This window comes from Triticum aestivum, chromosome 6A (genome assembly GCF_018294505.1).
Source record: "Triticum aestivum cultivar Chinese Spring chromosome 6A, IWGSC CS RefSeq v2.1, whole genome shotgun sequence".
Classification (NCBI taxonomy): domain Eukaryota; kingdom Viridiplantae; phylum Streptophyta; class Magnoliopsida; order Poales; family Poaceae; genus Triticum; species Triticum aestivum.
Genome location: NC_057809.1, coordinates 461,906,147 through 461,919,091, shown reverse-complemented (window position 1 = coordinate 461,919,091; position 12,945 = coordinate 461,906,147). Strand labels below are relative to the sequence as shown.

Genomic DNA, 12,945 nt, shown 5'->3' with positions numbered 1-12,945 from the left:
AAAAAAAAAACTTTGCTATCTATACTCTGTCGCTAACTAGCTAGTACTCCAAGCCTACAGCACCACAACCCACCCAAACTGAAGCTTGTCCGGAATTATCTCAATATATATCGGCGAACTCTGTCATCAAAATTGCATAAAATAACTAGAAATATAGCGGAAACACAGACACGACTTGAAGCTGCTGGTAGCTAGCTAGTGAGATTCAAGGAGAAATATACATGATATATATAACTAGATAAATGATCACGATGACATAAATGTCATCTCATGAACGGCTCTCATCCGTGATCGATGTATATATGTTCAGTTGTGATACGGAGTGCGGGTTCTAGGCTGAGCATAATCCAGGTGAATTCCCTGATCGTCCACGTGCTTGCGATGAGGAAGCTGCTGCGAAACCCTAGCGGCATGCGTGGTGTTTCGTATTCCACCTGATCGATTGATCAATGTTGCTCCCGCGCCCGTCGACTGATCGATGCCGCTTCCGGCAGCTCGAGCCTTCTTCCCCACATCATGAACCATCAACGAGCTTCTCGTTTGCTTCTGGGCATCAGCAACCTCTGTCGCATCCTAGAGAAACACAAATAGAGAAAGGGAGGGCAATGTTAGAACAAAATCGATGACGTTATGATGTTTAACCGGACTGTGTTGGGGCTGAAGCAAACCTGGGATGATGAGGAAGACTTGCTGCTGCTTAAGTGCTTGCCATTGACGCGGAGACGACGAGCTTCGCATGAGGTGATGTAGAGAGTGAAGAGGAAGAACACTAGGAGAATAGTGTAGGTGGTGGAGAGCTTTAGCTTCCTCTCGAGAGCTAGGGGAGGGGAGCTTAGGCTAAACATGGAGGACCGGTGTGATTGGTGACCACTTAGGAAACATTAATAGGTAAGAGAGCTTAGAGAAGTGACATGCATCGAAGTTCGAAGAGGATATGGGGGAGGTACGTGGTACAAGCTAGAAAAGGGGGGCCTCCGTTTCTTTACGTAAGATTTCTGTTTTTGCCAGGAATACACAAGACGTATTTGGAGTACCAAAACTAAGTATTAACCAAAATAATTAGTACTCCCCATTCCCTTATACAAGGCCACTTCTTATTTGTATGTCTAATTTTGACTATTAATTTTACCAACAAAAAGTGAGTTATATGGCACAAAAAATATTTCATTGAATACACATTTCAAAGAACTTTCTGATGATATACTTTTTACGACATATAATCCATATTCCGTGGACCAAAATTACGAGTCAAAAATATGACATGAAAAACGAAGTGGCCTTGCGTATGAATATGAAGGCAGTACTGTAATTCAACAAGTGTTGATTGTACAGTAACAAACTAATCTTCTCCTAATTTTGTTTTCCAGAATTTCAGGCATACTGCAAATTAAGAAGGATGGTTGCACGCATAGCAGCACCTGCCGTACGAAAATGTGGTAAACAAAGGAAGAGCGCGCGCGGCATGATGGGGTACTGGTCATGAAAACCGAGGCAGAGCCATCTCCTTAGCCGCACATGGATGTCTCGATCCGTCCCCTTCCTTGATACAGATTTTGTAAGCAACCCAACCCCTGGTTACTTGGTGATCATGTGCATTGCAATTATTACGTGCAGTGCGATCTGCCACTGTTGTAGTACCACCAGTTGGCGTGGGCAACCCTAACCCCATAATCAAATTGATTAAACCAAGTACAGTTTAGTACCTTCGATGTGACCAAGTTGGCATACTTAAGCCCTACTTTTTGCTGTTGCTTGATGATCAATTTGCCTGGCTGCTGTACCTACGCGTTTCCGGAATTTGTTAATCGGGGCCGTTGACATGTCTGAATCACAAAAATCTTCCGGAACCACGGAGACCCAGGCCGGCCATTCTATTTGCATGAATCTCAAGGACATCGATCAATGTCAAACACGCATATGAGACGTACAGCTTTTGAGGGAGTGTGCTCGTACAGTGAAGAAGTGCAAATCTGAAACAAACAGATGTGGTCAGGCGTAAGAGAACAGGCGGCCCACGGTGAGGTTAGCTGCATCCGATGCATGCAGAGAGTTTGCTAGGGAGGCGAGGCGGGGCGAGATGAGTCGATGCGTGTCGCATGGCACGGGGATCTCGGTGTGGACCTGGGGCGGTGGGAAGAGCTACAGGAGGGATGCACGCGATCTATGCCTAGAGCGAGCGAGCTTGCTTGGCGGGGCAAAGATATGGATGGGTGCATGGCGCGGGGAGGTGGGAGAAAGTGCCGGAAAAGGGTACGAGTATGGGGTATGGGTGTGGCACGAGAGATCGCGCTTGTCTCGCCGTGTCGGCCGCGCGGCCACACCCCTCCGGGCTCCGGCCCGAGCGCGCGCCCCGCTGCCCGCCCGGCGCACGTACGCGCTTGTCGCTTCTCAGCTCGGCACGGCGCGTGCGGTGCTCCGGCGCCACGCCCGCCCGCCCGTGTGGCTCTCCGTACGCGCATGCAGTGCGACACGCGGTGCAAACCCGTCGAACCGGGCAACACCTGCGCGCATGTCTGTACAGTGTGCGTACACGCGCCAGATATAGATTGTTGATTTGTTCACTCGTAGTACGCACGTCTGCTGCTGATGCACGCGTACTACGGTCTGCCCAGGAGCGACGGAACCTGTACTACGTACGGATAATATGTTGAGCGTGCCGTGTTTCTTTTTTCGATGTAAAGGGAGTTTTATTGGGAAGTAATAGTGTTACAATTAAGAGGCCACAAATTCTTAATACAGAGTGGAACCGAGACTAATGACACAGTAGTTGTACTCTCGGTGCGGCTATACTGGGTCAGCCGATCTACAACTCTATTTTGACTATGAAGAATTCTTTTTAAGGATAAAACTCCATGTTACTCATTAACTCTTTAATCTCCCGAACCAAATGACTATACACCGAGCGCTCCAGGCCATTGTTTGATAAACAAGACAATGCTGCATATGAATCTGATTGAACAATTACTAAAAGAGTCAAATGTTGAATGGCTAGGGCCATGCTGTGCATGATCGTATGTATCTCTGCTTTCAAAGGATCATTGCAGTGGAAGATAACACGATAGGCAGAAAAGATAATACTGCCTGCACTGTTTCCAAGGACCATACCAGCAGCCACAGAACCATTTGAAGGCTGAAAGAACCCATCCATTGAAAGGGTGACGTGGCCGTGCTCGGGATGAGATAAGAACTTTTAAAATGTCATTTCATAAAGTTACGATGAGATAAGAGAGTTTTAGAAAGCCATTTCAAAAACTGAAAATGTGATGGCCCCATCATGACTTGATTTTCTAAGCCGCCAGAACGAAATATTTTTTGACTCAACAAACTGCATTGATGGACCCTGCCTGAGGTAGACAGATGAATGATATGTTTCACCTTGACCTAGCATCGTGATGTTTCCATGAACAGTAAAACTAGGGCTCGGTGTTGTATAGAACACATAAACCTTTTTTTACTCGATGCGTGATGGACTAGATAAAATCATAGAGCGACCTCTACAAATCCCTTAAGAAAACCTCAATGTAAGCAACGTTTGTTTTGTTCGTTATTTACGGATCCGTTTCAATGGATCAGTTTGATTTTTGTGAACATTTTCTAGAATTTCATGGACATTGTTTTCAAATTCTTGATTATATTTTGAATACACAATCATTTCATAAAATCATGAACATTTTTAATTTGCAGACACTTTTTATAAATTACGATTTTTTATGATATGCAAACAGTTTTTAAAAATCATCGACATTTTATGGTGTCCCTACCATTTTTTTAATTCATGAAAAAATTATGATTTATCAAAAAATATTAAAACTCATAGCTTCGTGAAATTTTGCTATTCCCAAATAAACTTTAAGAAGGAAAAATAAAAACAATACCGGAAAAAGAAAAGGCAGAATACAAAATACAAACATAGGGTGTCACGCTCCGCACATGGGCCAGCCCATGAACATATGTGGGATCGCTCTTGCTATTAAGAGAGAAAATAAGAGAAAAAAGGGTGGCACCTAGGATCAAACCCGAGTCACCAGTGTGAAAGACTGCCTTTGCCATTGTGGTTCTTGTGTGTTTGTGAATTGTGATGTATCATGGTATCAGGTATAAGAACCAAAAACAACGGCTGCTTCAAGAAAAAAATGTCGAATCATTCTCGTCACTTATGCCACCCATAAGGGGTAATTGATGATTACTTCGGGGGTAATTTTAATTAATGATGAACGGGCAAAAGCACTAATGACTTTATTAGTAGGTATAGATTACGATGGTCTAGACAATATAACGCGTCCGCTATAGTTTCTTTAACTGCAACGAGAATGCATGGTAGCTCCGCGCTAACAAGCTCAATTCAACTCGGTTTGCAAACACGGCGGAGGTTCCCTCTTCTCCCTGGACCCGGCCAACAACAACATTCTGCTCACGAGCGGAAACGGGCCCCTCCTCGTGCCCGTTTGGTAGGAGTGGCACGTAGCACTGCGCCACACGCACCTCGACTGCGACGGCCCGGCTGGGCAGTAGTACATGTACGTACAAGCAGCGATATCACCGTGCCAAAAAAAGAAGCCGGGTACTAAAGCATGTCACTGTGCAAATTAAACATGTGACTGTGACGGCCGAACAAACTCGCGCCAGATTGTCAAATGGTTGCAAATTCGAGCTTTCTTTACTGGATTGGGTACTCTATTTGGGCCCATATAACTCACGTTGCAGGACGAAATCGATCTGCCCACCAAGTTGCGGGCCTACCGGACCGCTTTCAGATCATGTCCAGTTGTGGCCCACTTGCATTTACACTCTCCTGTATGCCTCTTTCTGTACCTCACTCGTGAACAAATGAATTCCCTCAAAAAAAAAATGAATGCCGGCGGCATACGACAACTCTTTTTACGGTAAAAAGGGAAAAACAGTACAAGCATCCTTCGTTTCCCTCTCATTTTTCGTGGTAAAATAAAGCTGCTGCGCGGCCCTGCTCCGTACGTGCCCGGCCGAACACGCCATGCATTCGTCTTCACCGGTCCGCAAAGCCACATCGCCCAAAAGATAGACGCCACAGTGCAACACGCCGAATCGAGATCCATAAACTATAATATTACCATGGACAAGACAAAGATGACCATGCCATGACCAGCAGAGCGGCCACACTGACTGACGGAACTGACCTGACCGGACCGGGCAAAGCCCCCGAAGCGGCGAGGGGCAATCGATTGGAGGGGAAGAAGAACGAGCCCATGGCGGGCATGGCAGACGGGACGGGACCACTCGGGACAAAAGGAAAAGGGCGCGAGCCTTGGAGAGCCTCGTTCCACCTTTCCATCATTAATTGCCAAAAGGTTTACGGGCCACACCGTCCTCGAACTATAAATGGGAAACCAACAGTCCAAGCATAATTTGTTCGTGTCCCTCGGGCGAGAGATAACTGCGATTTGTTTTGGAGCTGGGATCCCCCGGGAGTGAAGGAGGAGGTAACACATCAGCATCGGCGCTGATGGGACGTTTGAGTTGCGTGGCATCGACACGCAGGAATCGCTTGCCGCCCGGTTTGCTTGCCCTGGCAGCAGTAGTAAATTGATCGTGGGCCGATGGTTATATATATCCCCAGATATCCATAAGGTTGAAAAGACAAATCTTGTATCTCGTCTCTATAGCATGCACGAAAACAAAACGTACACAACTGACAAATCTTGTATCTCATCTCTATAGCATGCACAAAATCAAAACGTACACCACTGATAAATCTTGTATCTCGTCTCTATAGCATGCACAAAATCAAAACATACACCACTGTGATGTTGGATTATAACAATATAGTTTAACACAAAACCATTTGGGTGCATACATTTTACCATATAAATCAATTAGTGCTAGAAAAATGAGTTTATATCACTCATAACTTCGGAACTAGATCAACCATGTAGAGAAGTAAATGACATTTTCGAAAATATCTACATGAGAATAACAACCAAATTGTGCATTGCCTCGCTGGCCATTGCCCTAGCTGGTACTCCCTTGGTGTTAGATACATCCATTTGAGGGACAAACTTTTTCGGACGGAGGAAGTACCAGACTAGCTCTGTAGCTATTCTATTTTCACTGCCTCGAAAAAAATGCTACTACTTTTTTCACCAACCTGCAGGTGTGAATGATTATTCGGAATTCACTAAGCTACAATGTAAATTTCGCCAGGTGTAGTGTATTGTTTATCTGCTTTTAGAAGGGGTTGCCTCTCTTTGCCACACCGGGTTTGTAGTGTGAGTTTAAATCCTGTACGAACATCTTGACAAGGCATATCGGCAAAATATCTATATTCAATTTCAGCAATATTGGAGGGATCGATGGATGCATGGCCACTCAGTGCAGGAGATTGCGCCACTTATCCTTGAGCATGTGGACACTCGCTCAATCAATAGCAGGACGGTTCGGTGGGCTCAAGAGGGGCAACAATGGTAGGCGGACATCCCTTATATCACATCCCACATGACACTGCTACAATTGATGCACTTGAGACAAGCCATTTCCTCAGTTCAAAGAGACACGCATACGCTTGACACGTTCCTCTGGCCATGTGCGACGTCGATGAGATACTCGGTCAAATCCACATATGATCATCTCTGTGAAGGACTGCCAACCTGCCCTTACGCCGCTGCCATCTGGAGAAGCTGGGCTCCTCTGAAGTGCAAGATGTTCACTTGTCTAGCAGCACAATATCGTCTTTGGACGGTGGATCGACGTACTTGGCATGGGTTGCACGAGCATACTTCGGCTTGTTATACTTGTCTCCATGAGGAAGACATCGTGGACCACATCTTGGTGCAATGCGGCTATGCGCGGGGAACTTGGTTGGGCTGCTTCAATGCGTTACACTTGCCTACTCAAAGCCCGATGAAAACAGACACATTCCTGGACTGGTGGCTACAACAACGTTCATGCTTCACAAAGGAGAATAAGCAAGGCTTCGATACCCTTGTCATTTGCACGTCTTGGTCGATATGGAAGAAAAGGAACGCTAGAGTATTCAATAGAATTGAGCAACGGGTAGACATAGAAGAGCTAGTCACGAAAATCTTTGATGAAATGAGAGAGTGGAAGTTGGTGGCTTGTGGAGGAGGAAGTTTGCAACGTTTTGTGAGAAAGCAACATTGTGTTGTAAGGCAGGAGTCGGAGGGGATAGCGTCTTTCGAGTGCCTGACACTCGCTAGACCTCTTGTAAATTGTTTTGTTCTCTTATATAAAATTAAGATACGCACTTTGCGTGCTCTCGAAAAAACAAGTTTCAACAATATATAACTCACAAAAAACTAAATAGGGCATAAATAAGAGTGGGCTTATAGAATTTTAAACATTTGACACTTCATCGATAACTCACAACACCCTCAAGCTCTGTGTGCGACATCAAATCAAGTGTATTTATAGACGACGCACAGGGCTAAAGTTGAAATGTATGGATTGCTAAAGTAAAAATAACGAGTTAATTGCACACAACCATCACATTTGCGACTAGGTTTGCAGAAAACCACCAAGCCGGTAATGCGTTGCAAAAAAGACTGCATTCCCAGTAATCTTGTTGCAAAAAGCACTGGTCGAGTGATTTGGCTCTTTTATTCACTTGCGGCCAGGTGGGGCCAGACTATAAGGAGTTTAATTGGCAAATAAATTACATACACACCCTTCAATTCTAAAATAAAACATAATCCAATCCCTCCCCGGGGACAATTGCCAACGAGGTGCAACCACGGTGCCCTTGCCTGCACTCGGTGTGGGTGAGTGCTAAAATCAGCTAAGTGTGGATGAGTGCACTCCGAGTGCTAAAATCAGCTAAGTGTCAATTCTAAAAAACTCTGGCGACGATAGTCTCAGGAATTAGACCCAGTGGGTGCACTCAGCATGCCCCCATGAAAGGACATCCACTCGGATAGCGCACAAAAAAATGGTTAGCAATCATGCCCAGAGAAAAAAATGCTAAGTTCTAAGACTCCCGCTGGCTGCCACTAGTCGACGACAGTCTCATGTACTACATGCAGTGGGTGCACTCAGCGTGCTCCCACTGGAATCAACTGACTCGGATTGGCTCTGGTGGGTCCGAGTGAAAAACCATACTCGAAGAAAATCAAAGTTCTAAGACTCCCGCCGTCTTCTTCTAGTCGACGATAGTCTTGGGGACTACACCCAGTCACTGTAATGAAAATACCCATTGGGTGTACTCCGTGTAAGCCCACTGGCACAAACACAACTAACCATTTGGAACAAAGTAGAAAACTCAAAAACTTTAAGACACCAACTAAAAATTGTACTTACAATGGTACTTACTCGCACATTGATCTGCAACACTTCACTCGCGTCGTATGCCTCCTTCAGCCACGCGTTCATGAAAGTGCAACTATCCCTGGGTGGTTTTGGTAATTCCTAACAACATATAACTCATTATTGAGCTAATGCTACTTAAAGATAAACATTTCAGGAAAGCTCAATGATTGACATGGCATGGATGAGAAAAGTGGACCCCTCAAAATTCTAAGGACAAAGAATTGGCTCAAGCTCAAAGCTCAGGACTCTACATCTTTTCATTTTAAGTGATCCAAGATCACATTGAGTCCATAGGAAAAGCCAATGCTATTAAGAGGGGATGAGGTGTTGCCTAATGGCTTGCTTGCTCAAAGTGCTTAATGATATGCTCCAAAGTCCTCAACTACTTTCTCACATCCATATATGTCCCAAATCAAAAGTCAAACTCGGCCCCACCGAAACTTTCTATTCGGCGCCACCGAGTTCAGTTGACATAGCCACTGCCAGAAACCCTAGCCTTTTCGGTCTCACCGATAGGGATCTCGGTCTCACCGAGATGGGATTGTAATATCTCTGTTTCCCTTCGTAACGTTTCGGTCAAAACGAGATGAGCGATCGGTCCCACCGAGATTGCAATGCAAACTCTCTGTTTCCCTTTCGTAACATTTCGGTCCAACCGAGATGAGCGAATCGGTCCCACCGAGTTTGCATGACCAACTCTCTGTTAGTCCATTACCAAAATCGGTCTCACCGAGTTTGTGTAATCGGTCTCACCGAGATTACGTTATGCCCTAACCGTAACAAAATCGGTCCCACCGAGTTGACATGTCGGTCCCACCGAAAATCCTAACGTTCACATTTTGAACTAAATCGGTCTGACCGAGTTTCATGATTCTGTTCCACTGAGTTTGGTGATTTGTGTGTAACAGTTAGAATTTGTGTGGAGGCTATTTATACCCCTCCACCCACTCTTCATTCGTGGAGAGAGCCATCAGAACATGCCTACACTTCCAACATACATTTTCTGAGAGAGAACCACCTACACTTGTGTTGAGGTCAAGATATTCCACTCCAAGCACATAAATCTTGATCTCTAGCCTTCCCCAAGTTGCTTTCCACTCAAATCATCTTTCCACCAAATCCAAATCCTGTGAGAGAGAGTTGAGTGTTGGGGAGACTATCATTTGAAGCACAAGAGCAAGGAGTTCATCATCAACACACCATTTGTTACCTCTTGGAGAGTGGTGTTTCCTAGATTGGCTAGGTGTCACTTGGGAGCCTCCGTCAAGATTGTGGAGTTGAACCAAGGAGTTTGTAAGGGCAAGGACATCGCCTACTTCGTGAAGATCTACCCGAGTGAGGCAAGTCCTTCGTGGGCGACGACCATGGTGGGATAGATAAGGTTGCTTCTTCGTGGACCCTTCGTGGGTGGAGCCCTCAGTGGACTCGCGCAACCGTTACCCTTCATGGGTTGAAGTCTCCATCAACGTGGATGTACGATAGCACCACCTATCGGAACCACACCAAAAATCTCCGTGTCTCCAATTGCGTTTGCACAATCCAAACTCCTTCCTTTACCTTCATATGCAATTGGTTTACTTTCTGCTGCTATACTCTTAGAATTGCATGTGTAGGTTGATTGCTTGACTTGTGCTAAGTTGCTAAAATCTGCCTAGAACTAAAATTGGGAAAAGGCTAGATTTTTATTTGGTCAAGTAGTCTAATCACCCTCTCTGGACATACTTTCGATCCTACAAGTGGTATCAGAGCTTTGGTCTCCATTTATTTTGATTTCCATAGCTTTTGGTGGTCATAGCCTTGGTTTCACAACCTAGGAGAGTATGGCATCTAGCAAGGGAAACTACTACTGTAGAGGTCCTTACTTTGATGGTACAAATTTTGCTAGTTGGAAGTATAAGATGAAAAATGCATATTCTTGGACATAACCCCGCCGTTTGGGCTTGTGTGTGTATTGGATTGCAAGGTGAATTCTTCGATGGGAGATAACCAAACCGTGAAGCTACCGCGGAAGAGTTGAAGATGCTACAATACAATGCTCAAGCTTGTGATATTCTCTTCAACGGATTATGCCCCGAAGAATTCAACAAAATCAGCCGTCTTGAGAATGCAAAGGAAATTTGGGATGCTTTGATTGATATGCACGAAGGTACCGAATCTGTCAAGGAATCCAAATTGGATGTGCTTCAAAGTCAGCTTGACAGGTTCAAAATGAAGGATGGTGAAGGCGTCGCTGAAATGTACTCTAGGCTTGCTCTCATCACAAATGAGATTGCCGACTTAGGAAGTGAAGAGATGACCGATAGATTCATCATCAAGAAGATCCTAAGAGCCTTGGATGGAAAATATGATACCGTGTGCACAATGATCCAAATGATGCCCATTTATAAAGATCTCAAGCCAACAAAAGTTATTGGAAGAATTGTTGCTCATGAGATGTCACTCAAGGATATGGAAGAGCTTCACAACAAGTCAAGTGGTGCTTACAAAGCCTCGTGTGATGCTCCCACATCATGAAGTGAGAAGCAAACCTTCAATGAAGAATTGAGTCTAATGGTGAAGAACTTCAACAAGTTCTACAAGAGTAGAAGCAAGGAGATAAGTTCCAAGTCAAGGTCCTACAATGACAAAAGATCTTCTAGTCGTGAGGGTAATTGCTACAATTGTGAAAGACCCGGACACTACTCCAATGAATGTACGCCCCCTACAAAAGAAGAGAAGACTCTCCCAAAAGAAGGAGTAGAAGAGAAGAATCACCATCAAGAGAGATAAGGAGTAGCAATGATCGTTATGAACGAAGACCCTCTCAGAGAAGCAAGGACTCGGAAAGGAAGGACAAGTCATCAAGGAGATACACAAAAAGAAGACATCAAGCTCATGTTGGTGAATGGGTATCCGGTTCCGACTCCGACAATCACTTCGAAAGAAGTTATCACTCCGACTCCGAATATACTCAAGATGAAGGCGTTGCCGGACTAGCACTTGTGACAACCAACTCCTATGACATATTTGACTCACCAAATGAAGGAATTGGGAGATGCTTCATGGCTAAAGGTCCAAAGGTAACACACCCCGAGTATGTTGATTTCAATAGTGATGAAGATGATTTGCTAGGAGATGATGATTTACTTGTTGACAACTCTAGTTATGAAAACTATGATGAGCTTGCTATTAATCATGATAATCAAGATAAAATGAATGACGATGATAAGAAGGAGATTGAGCGTCTAACTAAAGAACTAAACACTCTTAAGTTAGCTCATGAAACTACCTTGGAAGATCATCAAGAACTTTTAAAGACTCATGATAAGCTATGCCTTGAAAAGCTCAACTTGAGAAAGAACATGAGTTTTTAAAGGCAATCAATGATGATCTTCGCAAGAAAAGTTAAAAGTTCTTCTTACATTGCCAAGCATTTACTCTTGTCTACTTACATGCCACAAGTTAAATCTAGTAACAAGAACAAGAAAGATTCTTCATCTAGTAGTAACAACAATCATGCTAAATCCAATGTCGTTGCTTCTAGTAGCTCTCTTGATTCCACTAATGATTCTCTTAGCCAAGTTACACTTGAGCAAGAAAATAGCTTATTGAAGGGAATTATAGAGAAAGGTGTTTACAAGAGCCTTGCCGGAAGTAAGCAATTTGAGGAAATTGTACGCAAGCAAGGAAGACACCGGAAGAATCAATATGTTGGTTTTGAACGAAAGTTCAATGCCAATGGAGTTGAGTGGGAAGAAGATCAATACCCCAAGACGAAGTTTGTTCCTCAATAAGAGAAGTATGATCCTACTTCTTTCAAAGGAATACAATCTCAAGATGATCTTCCACCACAAGACCACAAGCAAAAAGGCAAGGGCAAGCTTCAAGAGGAGATTGATGCATTCGAGGAAGCACCCAAGGCCTTGGTAAAATGGATTCCCAAGACTACATCAAGTTCTACTTCAAGTACGACTACAACCCCAAGGATTCCCATCAAGATGGTGTGGATCCCAAAGAACAAGAACTAGTGAGTTCTTGAGGGTGACTCCGCCAACCTACTTCACTCTTATCATTATGGCAAGGACAAGTGCAAACAACTTTCATATCTTGCACTAGTTCAAGGAGTCACAAACCCTCTTGTTGGTAAGACAAGGGACAAGGTAACCTAATGCTTCCATGGACATCATCTTGTGTACACATCACTCTATGTCTATGGATATCCTTATTTGTTCCTTGTGGGACTAACCCATGTAGGTATTGAAAGTGCAACTCACTCCAAAGGATTTCTCCGAATGATCTACATGAACATTGAGCATCCACATCTACAACACCTACATGAAGTCATCATCGACAAAACCCAAGGTTAGTTGATCCCTCTTAGGGGGGGTATCACACCTAGGGGGAGCTTTACTCTAATCAATTGAGCTAAAGCAACTCTAATGGTGTGAACACAACAATGCTTTATGTAAAAGTGGCAACCCCACTTGTGCTTAAACGATGAGTATGACCTACGATCAAATGTTCTCATTTGACTCCTAAGTCAATATACTCATATATAGATGATCTAGTCATCGCAAATTTCTTGATAGATGCTAGAGTGATTGTGCATGCTTTGTCACATATTTCATTTGCCATCTTATTGTGTGAGTATGTTGGTTGCATATTTTACTC

The 12,945-nt window shown here is 44.2% G+C and overlaps 1 long non-coding RNA gene across 1 annotated transcript; it reads right to left on the bottom strand.

The window, feature by feature from the left end:
* Positions 1–123: 123 nt before the first annotated feature.
* LOC123130747 (uncharacterized) lies at positions 124–856 on the bottom strand. Its single transcript, XR_006464002.1, has 2 exons — positions 669–856; positions 124–573 (listed from the first exon to the last, which is right to left on the bottom strand). It is a non-coding gene; the product is annotated as an uncharacterized lncRNA (long non-coding RNA).
* Between the last annotated feature and the right edge of the window lie 12,089 nt (positions 857–12,945).